The following is a 13378-nucleotide window of genomic DNA, read 5'->3' on the forward strand; positions in this document are numbered from 1 at the left end:
GGTAGGGACATTATTCCTGATGGGTGTGTACTGTGCATTCTTTTCAAATATATATGGAATGAAGAAAAAAAGTCCTTGAGTAATGTCTTTTTTTACCATGTTTTACATTGTGTAATTTAATTTAAAAAGTTTGTATCATTTGATTTGATTCAGAACTTGCCACATAACTCTGAGCATGATGCCTAAAGGTATTTCTTTATCTGCTGTTACTATTAATTCAAAATACAGTGGGGGGCAGGATCCAGAAGCAACCCACAGGAACGTAGTGACCTGTTACTGTGCTTGAAAATCTTCAGAATGAGAACATTTACTGTATTTTTTCATTACAATTTTACCAGATAAAGATTTGAGAATTTTTTAAATAAAACTTGTACTGACAGTCTAATTTCATTTCTTTTCTTCTTCAGATGTATACAGTAATTTAGAGGGGGCTTGCAGAATTGCATCAAAGAGTAACTGCTTATTCAATCTGAGTCCCTTTAGATAAATGGAAGAGATAGCAAATTTTGAAGTGAAACCATTAAGGCTGGAAAAAAAAATTGAAAGGATTGACACAACAGAGGAATTATACTTAAGTGAAAAACTGCCAGTCATGGGAAAAAATCTAGTCAGATCAGTCTGACTTTGATCACTGCATTTCTACAGAGGGCTTGCCCTAGCTCTGCACATGGAGTACAAGTCTGACTAGAGACATTCAAAGAGCTCATTATGTAGGACTGGGCTTCCATTGCTAGGATGTGATCGCTTTCTGAAATGCTTTACCCTAACAGCATTCATTTGAAATGAAATTATTAGAAAAGTCTCTCCAAGAAAGCTGGGTTTTCCAGATTTTCCTAAGGTCAGATTTTTAAGATGAAACATTAAAAATGTAGAAGTATATCAAGTAGAAAAATATTATGGAGATCAACAGTACCAAAAATAATTGTTTCAAAATACCTAATTAATTCTTTTACTCAAAGACATAACACCTATGAGTGCTTTACTAGATCTCTTTGTCTGGGTAGCACATGCTTCTTAAACTTTCAGCTGTGTCAGATTAATGTGAATGGAAATGAAGAGCAAATTCTTATCCCTGATTCAGCAGAATGCTCATATATTTAATCCCAAACACCTGATTCTCTCTTCTTCAAATATTCAAACATATAGGATTAACCAGTATTTAGTCACTGACTCTGAGTAGTAATACTGCAAAAACAGGAAGCTTTCATGCCATGTAAGTGATGTTCTTCTACCATAAAAAACAAAAATGTGATTGTGTGGTGCACAGAGACACTGGACATCTACTCACAAAGGCACTGCAATGTTAGAGAGCTATCAGGATGCTTACAGCCAATTGAATATGGATAGTCTTTCAAATTGCAAAGGATGTGGAAACTATAGGCTGGTAACAATAATGGAAGCAAAGGAAAACAGAGAACTGGAAATCCAGAGAAAAGAAAAACTACAAGCAAGAAGGTTAGAGGAAATGACTATATATGTGACCTTTCTTTCAGCATGTGTTGGAAACAGTAAACTGCGGTTGCTGGAGAAAAAGTTAAGCTAAGTAATAATTGAATGAGCCAGACAGATATGTGGAAAGTTCATGGGAAAAAGAGAAGTATAAATGACTTGAAAAGGGAATTGTCAACAATGCCAAGAATTCAATAAGAGAGATCAGAAGCCTCACAAAGAGACACGGAAGAAATAATAGGGATAGGAAAGGGTACTGTGCAACAAAAATGACCCAAGAGAAGGATGGTAATAGAAAAGCCAAAGAAGTCACATATTACCCCAGAATGACCCAGTCTTTAATGTACTGCCCTGTGTCAAAATCCTCTCTAGGGAAGGATAAGAGAACCAGGATGCACTTCTGACGTTCACTTGTGTGTGTGTATATACATACAGTGCTGACAGTACAGTGCTGACATACACCACTCATTAAGCTAATGAAGACTTCTTCCAGAACACGTCTCCTTTGATACTTCATTTCTTCTTACTTCTTTATCCAGAAAGTCATGAGTGTTTTAGTTTCAGTCTTTCCTTTACTATGTGGACATCCAAAATGAAATCAGAAGTGGTGACTGTACCAGAGGAGTTCTCTGTTGGGCATACTATGCTAATTTTAAACCATCCACTATTTACTCTGTGATCACATCAAGAAAAACTGAATCTTGTTAACAACAATTTTATTCCAGTATGAATTTTGGATGTGTTGCTTCATTGCACAGAATCTACCCATCAGTATTAAGGTGCCTAGTAGGCAGATACTATTCTATAAGCTGGTTACATAACCTTCCTTTTGGACAGGGAGAAATTTAAGTAGTTCTATAGAATCATTCATTTCATCTATTTCAGATTTCTCGGGAAGAGACAAAAATATACATCAGATGTGCGAATGATACTCTGTTAACTACAAACAGAGCTAAAGGTGATGATCCCAGGTAGATCTCACTATGCTGCAGGTGTCTCATACTTCAAATGGAAGTAGCTTAGATCTCGGAACTCTGCCACTGTTACTTGTTTTAAACAAGTTCTCAAATAAATGCCATCACAAGAACTAAATGTGAATTGCCTGAGAGTAAACTGTGGGTCAATCAGATTTCATCCCAAGCACAAAACACTTGGGAGAGTAAGTACAACTTAAGTGAACCCTTTTATTAACAGAGCTGGTCAGGTTATTTGTAAGTCTACTTGTAAATTACTGCTTATCAAGTTGATATTAAATATGACCACTGTTTTTTGTTGTTGTTTTTTTGTTTTTCTTTTTGTCTTTTTTTCTTTTTTTCTTTTTGTCTTTTTTTCTTTTTTCCAAAAAGAAACAATTAAAAAAAAAAAAAAAGGGAAAAAAAAAAGTAAAACTGGTAGTACAGATATACGAGCCACAGCAGAGAGAAACTGATATGTGGGGTTACACAGCCTAAACTGGACAGCAGATGAGGGTCTTCCTTTAGTATCACCCCAAGGCCCACCCAAAGTATCATAACATTTCCAACACAACTTTCAAATTGTGTTGACATATGTGTCATCCTGAAACAGTTATTTCACTTCATGAATGCCTTCACTTCACTTGCCTGTACACAGGATACAGACTAGGAGCTTTATGGGAGTTAACTTACCTTGTACAAAGTAGGGTAACTATCAGAGGGCTCCTCCCGTTAGTGTTTTAAACAGCCACTACTCTACTTATGAAACCTACAATATGAGCACTCTGTGTGTCTGACAAATGGTGTATCAAAAAGTAAGTTCTGGAGTCCTGCAGTAGGCAGTAGTACTTAAACAAAAGGACAATTTGCAATCCAAATGCTGTGAATTATGATATGAGCTGCACTGAGACCAGAAAGATTTAGAAGTGTGCTTAAATGAGAATTGGGAAGCAGTGCAGTATTTTGTAAAATTGCAAACTCTCATCACAGTGTGATTTCCAAAGAGAAACCCCTTTTTCTTCTCTCCTATTAAAAGGCCAAAGAAAAAAAGGAGAGAAGAGAGGAAAAAGAGAGAGGAGGGGAGGAAAAAAAAAAAAAAAAAAAAAAAAAAGAAAGAAAGAAAGAAAGAAAGAAAGAAAGAAAGAAAGAAAGAAAGAAAGAAAGAAAGAAAGAAAGAAAGAAAGAAAGAAAGAAAGAAAGACTTAATGTCAGAAGGTCTTTTTGAAGTATTTGTTCTCTTGATTAAGAGTTCTCAGTTTGGCAAGACCTAAATCAAGATACATCAAAGAGGGTTCAAAATAAAGAGCAGCTGAATGAAAATGTATGAGATGACAGAAGGCATAAACAATAACTGTTCATATGTTTAAGTCATCTGAAAGTGATTGCAGCAATGTGTAAAATATCTGGAAATAGACACTGAAATAGCATCTTAATTCCTCAAGGAAAAAACTATGCTTAAATCCTAAATAAATTCAGTTTAAAATAAACTGCGTCCATTTGCATCTTTAACTTATTCTTTCCAGAGCTTTCCCATTCTCTCTGTTTGATTATAGATTTTACATCTATAATGGAGAAATGACAACTGTTCCAACTCCCATTTTCTGACCTGATAGTGAGTTTCTGTAGGTAAATATACTGGCAATACAAAGAAAATTAAAACCTGTGATGGTGCAAGGGCTTATGTACACCTTCATGTTGCTGGCATTTCTTTCTCCACAGCTGAAAAGTCTGGGGTTTTGCTTCTGTTTTATTTTTCCTATGGGATGTTGTGTGGAGAACTTGATTAAAATTACAAGGGAAACAAATCACTCTATTATGGTTTTGGGTTTGAAGAGAATACCACTGGAAACAGATGAGAAGGGTAAGACTCAGCAAGAAAACAAGAAGCAGAAGCCAATATTAGAGCAATAACATAGTGAGTTTTGTTGTTGTTGTTTCCTTTTTTTTTTCAAATATTCCTCATTCTGTTACCTATAGAAATAATCTAAAACAATCTAACAATGATGCTTCTCTAAAAAAGTTACCACAGATTTTAACTCAGGTTCATATCTCACCTACAAAATAGTCCTCTGTCTTACAGTCCATTTATTTGCTTCTAGTTTAAAGCCTTGAACACTGAAAGTGTACAACTCTTCAAAAAAATATTCCCAATGGATGCTACTAAAAGTAATCTGCCTCTTTGCAGTACTGTGATTTTGCAGCGCTTGTATTTTCACTGTGACACTGTAAACACTTTTGAAAAGCACCACCACAGTCATATTTTAACAAGGTGACAAAATAATGGCCTTTTTTCCTGTTGAATTTGTTTCAACCATTTGTTCCAAGAGTTTAAGAATCCTTGAAGTAGATGGTTTATAGCTAAAAAGTGGAGATTAATTTTTGGCTCCAGTATTATCTGACAGGCTACCACTGTCTGTCATTAAGGTCTATCAGTAGATGTATAAAAGGTCCAGGTTCACATGGATCTTCTAATATGCCCTGAGATTTTTTATTTTGCTTTGGTTTTGTTTTATCTCCATATGAGTGTGACAAAATGTGGCAGACAGGAGGGCACCACAGACCGAATCATTTCACATATGCTGAACACGAGGTGTTTAAAGATAAGGCTGTGGAAATCAGTGCATATGTAGATGCCTTATCCTGTGTCAGACAGTACAGCACACCTACTAATGCTGAAACTCTACAGGAACAGTCAAGTGCAGATTATTTGATCTTGTATTTACATTCCTGAACTTCACAAGAAAGCACCTCACATATGTTTTAAAAACTGAAAAGAAAATTTTGATATGAGGACCACTTTTTCTTTCCATACTTGACCAAGCAGAAGGGAGTTATAAGTGCAGAATATATCACTGTCTGTGTTAGTTTACAATGCTTGACAATGTACCAGGTTCCTCCACGCTGAAATATGCCCTCCTTTTCTCCTTGTTTAGTCTCAGAGAATGAGGGGATCATGAAGAAATGGATGAGGTTCAAAAGACCAACTGACATTAGATCAAAACTGCTGTTCTCTCTCCTTTTACCCTCATGTACTTCTAACATAGCCATTCCTAGAAAACAGAGATGGGATCAGGTGTATATTGCCACCAGTCTGGTTATAAATCATACGTTATTTTCTCACCACGAACTTCAGTCATCAGCAGTCCAAGATGAAAGAATGGGTGGCCTGAGACTGGACAAAGTATAGAATTCTAATTAAGGAGTTAGGTAATCTTTTTTCTCTCTCTCTCTTTTTTTTTTTTTCTTTTTTCTGTATGTCTATTGTAAATTAATTGAATTATATGTTGTAGGATAATGCGATATCCCAAATTGCCAGGGGAAGAAGTGTCTTCTAAAGTTGGCTAGAAACCAAATAGACCAAGCAATAGTATATTGAAGCTATACTGGCTCACATTTATGAGTGTACCCCATCAGAATTCCTAACTAGAACATCCTGGTACTGATTTTCTACGTAGTGTACCACTTACCTGCAAGTTCAGCAAAGTCCTATTTCTACATCCCATGTTTGCAGATACACAGATCATCCTTCTGAGCTTTGCAAAAATACTTTTCCATTTTATCCTCCATTAAGGATTCCCCTTTTTCCTTTCCCTGCAAAGAATCTAGAGCATCCCAAGGCATTCCATCCCCTCTAGAACAATATCTTTTCAGAGAATTTCTACCTTGTTTACACCGCCCAATAGTGGGAATGTGCCTGCTTTAGCCTGTTCTGACAGATCAAAGCTCATTTGGGAGAAGATAGTTGGGGAAAAAAAAGAAAACACTTGTTAAAAAATTTACTGCAATAAATTAGGAAACCATACTTTTCAAAAATGATGAGAGGGCTCCTACTACCTTAAAACTGCAGCGGGCTAGTATATATACTAATTCACTGTATTCCCTAAACAAATTTCAGTCCTGATTACAGTCCTTTCACCTCAGCTTCATCCTCCCCTGCCCTTCTTGCTGCTTTCTTCCCTTCTACCCCAGAAAACTGGACACATGAGGAGTGAATGGAACTGAGGTTATATAGTCTGCAGGAGAGACTGAGACCTCATCACTCTCTACAACCACCTGACAGGAAGCTGCAGCAAGAAGGGCATTGGCTTCTTCTCTAGGGTGACAAGTAACTATTACTTGAAAGGAAACGGCCTCAAGTTTCATCAGGAGAGGTTTAAATTGATAACAGTAAGAATTTATTCACAGAAAGGGTGGTTAGGCATTAAATTGTATTGTCCAGGGATGTGGTGGAGTCACCATCCATGTAGACACTTATGAGACAAGTAAGGCTTAAGGACATAGTTTAGTGGTGGACTTGGCAGTGTTTGACCATAAGGGCCTCATCCAACTAAACTGATTCTGTGATTCTCTGTGCATCCCCTTGTCCTCGTTGTCCTCAGGATTCCCTTCCCAACATTCCTAACTTAACTTTAGACTATCTGAAACAGAACAAAACCAAAGAAAAAAACAAACAAACAAAAAACCTCTTCAATCCCACTGCAGCACAGAGATCCTATCCTCTGTTCATGGCTTTCTGGTGTCATGTCCCTTCTCAATGTATTCGCCAATTTTGTGTGAACACACGGTAGAGCTCCAGAGGGCTGTTCCTCTGAGAGAGAACTGTCACACATGTCGTTATTTCACTACGCTTGCAGCAGCACAATCAAGCTTTTGTAGTTGTGCTGAGAATTTTACCAGTTTCAACAAGCTTTTTGCTGGTGTGATATTCAGGGCATGAACAATTTACTTTGTACCGTATCTAGAACAGAGAAGACCTAAGGCATTGTAGGTCCAAAAGTAGTTACAAATAATTCCCTTTGATATGTCACAACAGGGAGTTAAAAACACCTTTGTAGGTTTCTGAAAGTCTAGAGGGAGGTGATCATTTAATAAAATAATCTCTTTTGGCTCAGACTGTAAATATCATAGCTTTCATATTAGCCCCTTAAAGAAAAGACCTCTTCTTGTGAGAAGAGTTCGTATGTTTGTGAGTAGTTTCCTTCCTTCTCTGGGACTTCACATATCCATAGTCATAAAGCTAAAGATGGGTGAATGTCTTTTTTAGCATTAATATCTGCGATTTCTAATATCTATACATTTAAAGACTATATGAATATTTTCAGCACAGCAGCCAAATGTTAACTTTTACAAGTCTATGTAAAATATTTGTTTTTATTGGCTAAGTTTCAGAGAATGAATTCGAAGACTGAGAGAAATTTATATTTTCTTTGGAAACTGGAAAAGTACTCTGGCAACATTCTCAAACTGCTATAATAGACCCAAAATGTATCTGATAGGATGCCAAAGTATGAACAGTGTTAGTGAATATAACATAATCATTAAGAAAGTTTGGCTCATGTAACTGAGAATGTTTGGGAAGATGAATTAACATTTTAAGTTTGTATTCTGTAAGAAAGCAATTTTTCCCCTAGAATTTGTGATTCTGAGTGTCAAGAGACCACCATTATGAGGAAAGAGGAACAAGTACATGCAGCTGCAAATAATAAAGCTGGATGAGTGACTACACACATAACTAGTAAGTCTCATTGGGCTTATCATGATGTTCCCTATTTTTAATAGTAAATCATATTCGATGTCCAAAAAGAGTCACCACTTACTGTTTGAATGGAGTCATATTATTGTTCCTTAGCCACATGGTACTGACTACTGTTTGCTAAATTGATGGCCTATTTTCAGGACATACGCCTGAAAAAAATCACTGCACTTCTAATCCCACAACAAAAATCAATGAGAAAACATTTTTAGAAGAGACTGGGAGCAAACAAGCTTATTCATGAAGAGCCATAATACACTTCAGATGTTTTCTGCCATCTTTGACATCCAAAGCGCAATACGTTCAATTCAGTGGTTAAAGTCATCAAAATTTTAAGTTGTTGTCTTCTTCATTTTACAAAAGTAGAGGGAGAGATTTGTTGGTTCTGAAATATTTTGTATTCTGTTTTCTCTTCTTGAATTAACACTCATAAGCCTTCTTTGTCTGGGAATTTGTGGTCTCCTTTCCTCTCTTTTGTAACACATGATACACAGAAAATGTATTTCTACTTCCTAGTTTTCATTCCATTACAATGGTACTTATTTACAACAAGACAGTCTTTACACTTGTATAGAAACACTTTCTGGGATGCGGTGATGATTTTGAACTTGAAATATATTTAAAACATCTCCAGGTAAAAAATATTTCTTCACTGACAGACATTGTCCTTTATGCAATGCAGTATTGCAGGCATACTTCACCTGACTTGGATTTTTAGCTGTGGTATTCCGTATGATCTACAAATGAGCATCTTCATTTGACAGTTCTCTGAATCAGTCTCCCTGTAGCAAAGGTTATCTATAAGTATATTCAATCTCATTAATTCAGTTCCTCAGCTAGAATTTCCTCCTCCTCATTTATTGGATTATCATTTCTGAAGTTTTATTATAGCATATCAGGATTAGACAAATCAGTAAGGTAAGATACAGAGCTACAAAGTAGACCAAAACCATTGTTTTTCTACAAAATAAATTACTAAGAGTAAATCTATAATCTCTCATTTTTCAGAACTGCTAACAGCAACAAATTTGAAGGGTTAATTAGAAAAATGCTAGAAACTCTATTTTGCTCTCAAATATTTGTGAACATGTGAGGATAACAGATGCATTCATTTACGCTTTGAGAAGAAAGAGTGTTTTTTAAAAGCTCCAGTATGAACACAAACTACATAACCCGGAGCACAACTTATTGTACAATTCAAAACAATAACATAGTTGTTATAGAACAGAAAACAAGAAGCTAGGAAGTGTCAGGATGCAACCATGTCCATTAAGTCCAGATCAGGTAAATATATGTTTGGAAGATCTATGAATTGAAGGTGGAATTTCTACTTAATAACCATAGCATTGTACTAGAATTTTCATTCTTCAGTTGTAATGTAGAAATCCGTGTTCTAACCCAAATAAGGGAAACAATTTTTAGTGCTCTTAAGATCTGCTGATTGCTTCCTAACTACAGAAGGTCTCTGAAGTTGGAAAAAAAAAAAAAAAAAGACAAAACAACACCTGCTTGAAGTTAGAGTGTGTAGAAAGAATAAAATAGAGTCTATTGGACAGTATATAGGCAATGGTGTTAAACTCAAAAACTCTTTAGCTATTTACCAGTGTCTAACACATGTGGAAAATGTGGAAATGACTGCATAGAGGCACCAGTTAAGTGAGACAGGTTTTGCTTCATTCCTGCAAAGTGCCATAAACTGCAAGTTTATACTGCTGTTCCCAGATTAAATGTTTAGTGTGCCGTGATGCATGCATATTGAAGTAACTATAAAGGTGCATAACAGCAGGTCAAAATTCTTTGGAGCTATAGAAGCTGGGAGCATGCAGCACTCTTTTACAAATCTGCCATTTTATATTTGCTATTGTACATAATGGCTTCCTATTGCCATCTATTACTGCAGCATTCTCGCTATTGTTGACTACCACCGCTTCTGATTCATACAGTATTTTACTGAAAGATATATCTTTTTTTTCACCCTCTGAACTTCTTTTTTCTGTCTGTCCACCTACTGCATCTTCTCTGCTACTCTGACATCATACAGGGGCCCCAAGAATGACTCTGTTTGCTTTGAAAATTTGTATCTTCTTCCACCATAAATCTATTTGGGTAGCAAGAGGATTAAATATAATAGCTTTCTGCAAGCAGTTTGTTTTTCAAAAGTGAATGAATTGTTTCACCTCTATTTGCTAACCTCAGGCTGTGTCCCAGTGGCGTCTCTTTCTTAAAATGGAAAAGCTTGCTTGAACTGATATTCAGATTACTCACTTTCATATAGCTTTGTATTACACATTGTTTTCTTCCCATGTATTATAGGCAGAATTAGAAGAAACTTTAACAAGAATAAATACAGGTTCTTCTGACTTGACTCCCACAATCCCAGGGAGTACTGCTGGTGGGATTTTTACACACTTTGTATATCGAGTTCTCAAGTCCTTTCCCAATTTCCATTCAAATGCCCACATTTCAAAGAACACCATGGTCACATCCTATCCCTTTTGAAAGCTTTCTAACAAGAGTGTTTCATCTGATACATTGTATATCTCATTATGAAAAATTATTATTATTATGTAAAATCATAAAAAGTTCCAAGGTTAGGATCTGATAATCAATTGCTTCAACTTTCTTGTATATACTGATTTTCATTATCTTTAAGACAAACTTTATAATTACACAATTACATATATACCATAGGGATTTTCTGTATGTTTTACACTTGAAGATAGTATCAACTGAAGCTCCAGTAGTCCTGGAAGTCAGGACTCTAGACTGCATTGAATTCAGTGGAAGTTTAGCTAGTTATCCCTTTAGACTCTTCCCCAAGTGGCACACGTACACAAAGCACACGTACACAAAACATATACACACAAACACTGCAAAGTGGCTTATGCTTTTTTTTCTAAACCAATTTATAAAGCTTACAGGCTAGACACTTGATGCTCTCAGCATAATTTCACACAATAAAATATATTGCTCGTTTTATTTTCTTGAAATTCTGTTGGACCAAAAAACAGCAAAGAATGTGAAAATGGGAAAACAAAAGTTATATTGTGTTTCACTGTAAGTTAGTTCCTTTCATAAGTAACTCTATTAACCACCTTAAGCACTGCTGAAATATATAAATGACATATAATGGAGACCATATGCTGTATAACAGCTGTACACATATATAAGCAATTGACTTGTTAACTGCATATAGCAATAATCATTGAATACTAGAATAAACTGAGTGGTGAAGGGATCTGTAAGGATCATCAAGTTCAGCTCCTGACTCTACATGGGACTACCCAACATTCCTAACCTTCAAAAGTGGATGGTGCCTTCTGATTTGTTCTGTGAAATACGCTGGTAAAGTTTTAGAGAACACTGTCTTCACATATTCTTTACTTTCAAAGAGTAACTCCACAAAAGGCTTGACCACAATTAACTAGTTTACCATTATTAATAATGAATGCATCAAGCTAAGACTCTCTGATTCTTGCTTTGAAATAACTCGTCTTTGAGACACCTTCTGGGATATGGAAAAACATAAGACTGAATTGTTAATGAAGACTAATCATTGCACACACTCATTTTCTCATAATTAGCAGCTGTTATCTGACAGACACCATTTCCTACACTTGCTTTTGCTCAGGGTTAAGAAAGGAAAGTTTGCTGAAGGCAGGGCTATTGTTGGCCCAGTAACACTCATGTTGCTATGTGATCTCAGATTACTGGGGAGATAGGTACACAATGAAGTCAAACAGCTGATCAGCAAAACTGAGAACGCTGTGGTTTCCTCCACTGGTGCTTGTTTGTGTATAAATACGCACATGTGCACAGACTATGGGTAATCAAAGGCTATTTTTTTTCTAGATAGCTTGTCAAGGAAAGAGGCCACATCCTGCATCCTGTTAAAACCCTCTCAAAATACAGCCAGACCCCATAGGAAGCTATATGAAGGCACTTTGTATGATGGTGCCTGTGACAGTCAGTATGTTCTGTTTCAATGAGTGATTTAAAGTTGATCTTAGTTAAGATAGAGGGACCACATGCCAACACTGCTGCAAACATTGCTTCTTTCAGTGGGTTGATAATGACAACATTGAGAGCCTTTGATCGTTGACCTCACAGCAAAACTATTGGTGCGTGCAAGTACAGTATCACTTTCCATTCAGGTCAAATAGGGGACTCTTCCAAGGTTATTGGTAAAATCTGTCAGCTACCTTCTGTACAATGTTTCACCCCTTTTCTCTTTCCCCTCAGCCAGTGCACTGAGATCTTGATAAAATAAGAATCCCAGTTGTCTCTACAGGATGGTTACAAGAAGCACCTACAATTGTCTCACATATTTTATTAAAGAATGCAACATCCCCTCAGGCAATGAAACTGTCTGTTAAGTGTAATAGGTTCTTGAATGGAAACTGTGAGATACAGATACATTGACCAGTACTGTATGCATTTAGATCTTCAGTTTTCACCACAGGTGGCATTATGTGAATCTCTACTTGGTAGAATATCCTATCTTGTAGCTATTCTGATTTCCCTTGAACTTTTCTTTCTGACAGAATTTTAACATCCTTTTTTTCTTTTTTGGAGATCTTCCTTCAGAATAGTGCAGTCATAAACTTTGATCCTGCTGCAAGAGAGGCTTTCACTTTTTCTTCCTACAGGTTAATTACTTCTAATAAAATCAGAGAAAGAACAAAAGTTCCAGGTCCTTTCTTCCAGTGAATCTAGCCCCACCAATGACATATGACTTAAGTCAGTGACAGCTTTCATGTTATAATTGAACTCTCCCTAGCAAGGTTCACCCTTTACTGAAGATGAGTGGGTGCCTTTAAAAGGAGATTAGTCTTATGTGTACTTTGGACTTTGGTAGTGTTGGAATTTAACAGTTCCCCAAAATGGGCCATACCTCATATACCATTTAAGACTGGAAATGCTGTGATTTTACTGAGGCTGGGAAATGGAAAATCCCAACTTCAAAAATTGTCATTACTCAAACATATTTCTTGGACACATTAAAAGTACCTTTCTCAGTTCAAACTTGAAACAGGAGGGGAATTCCCTCAGAAGACAGAAAAGGAGAACCTGACATTTACTTAGGACTGTACAACTGAGCTAATTCTTAGGAAAATGCTATTCAAGCCAGGGAGACATAGGGTTCAGCACCAGTTGCAGAAGATTAGAGAGGGCAGTTGCATGGCCTTTATCTGTCTGCAAGTTCTCAACTAAAGGCCACATTTCAAAATCTGTAAATGAAACCCTGCATCTTCCTTCTTTTCTCTCTCTCTCTCTTTTTTTTTTTACCCCTATTGCTAGATTTGTAAATCCTCTTTGGTGATTATCATAGGAGGTAAAATCTGAAGACAACAATTCCACTCCATGAAAACCACCTTTTCTCTCTGCACTATTAAACGAGCCCAGTGGGAGAATGCAATTATCAAGGACTTGCTACTGCACT

This window comes from Coturnix japonica, chromosome 1, assembly GCF_054131305.1.
Source record: "Coturnix japonica strain WE chromosome 1, WE-NBRP24, whole genome shotgun sequence".
NCBI lineage: Eukaryota > Metazoa > Chordata > Aves > Galliformes > Phasianidae > Coturnix > Coturnix japonica.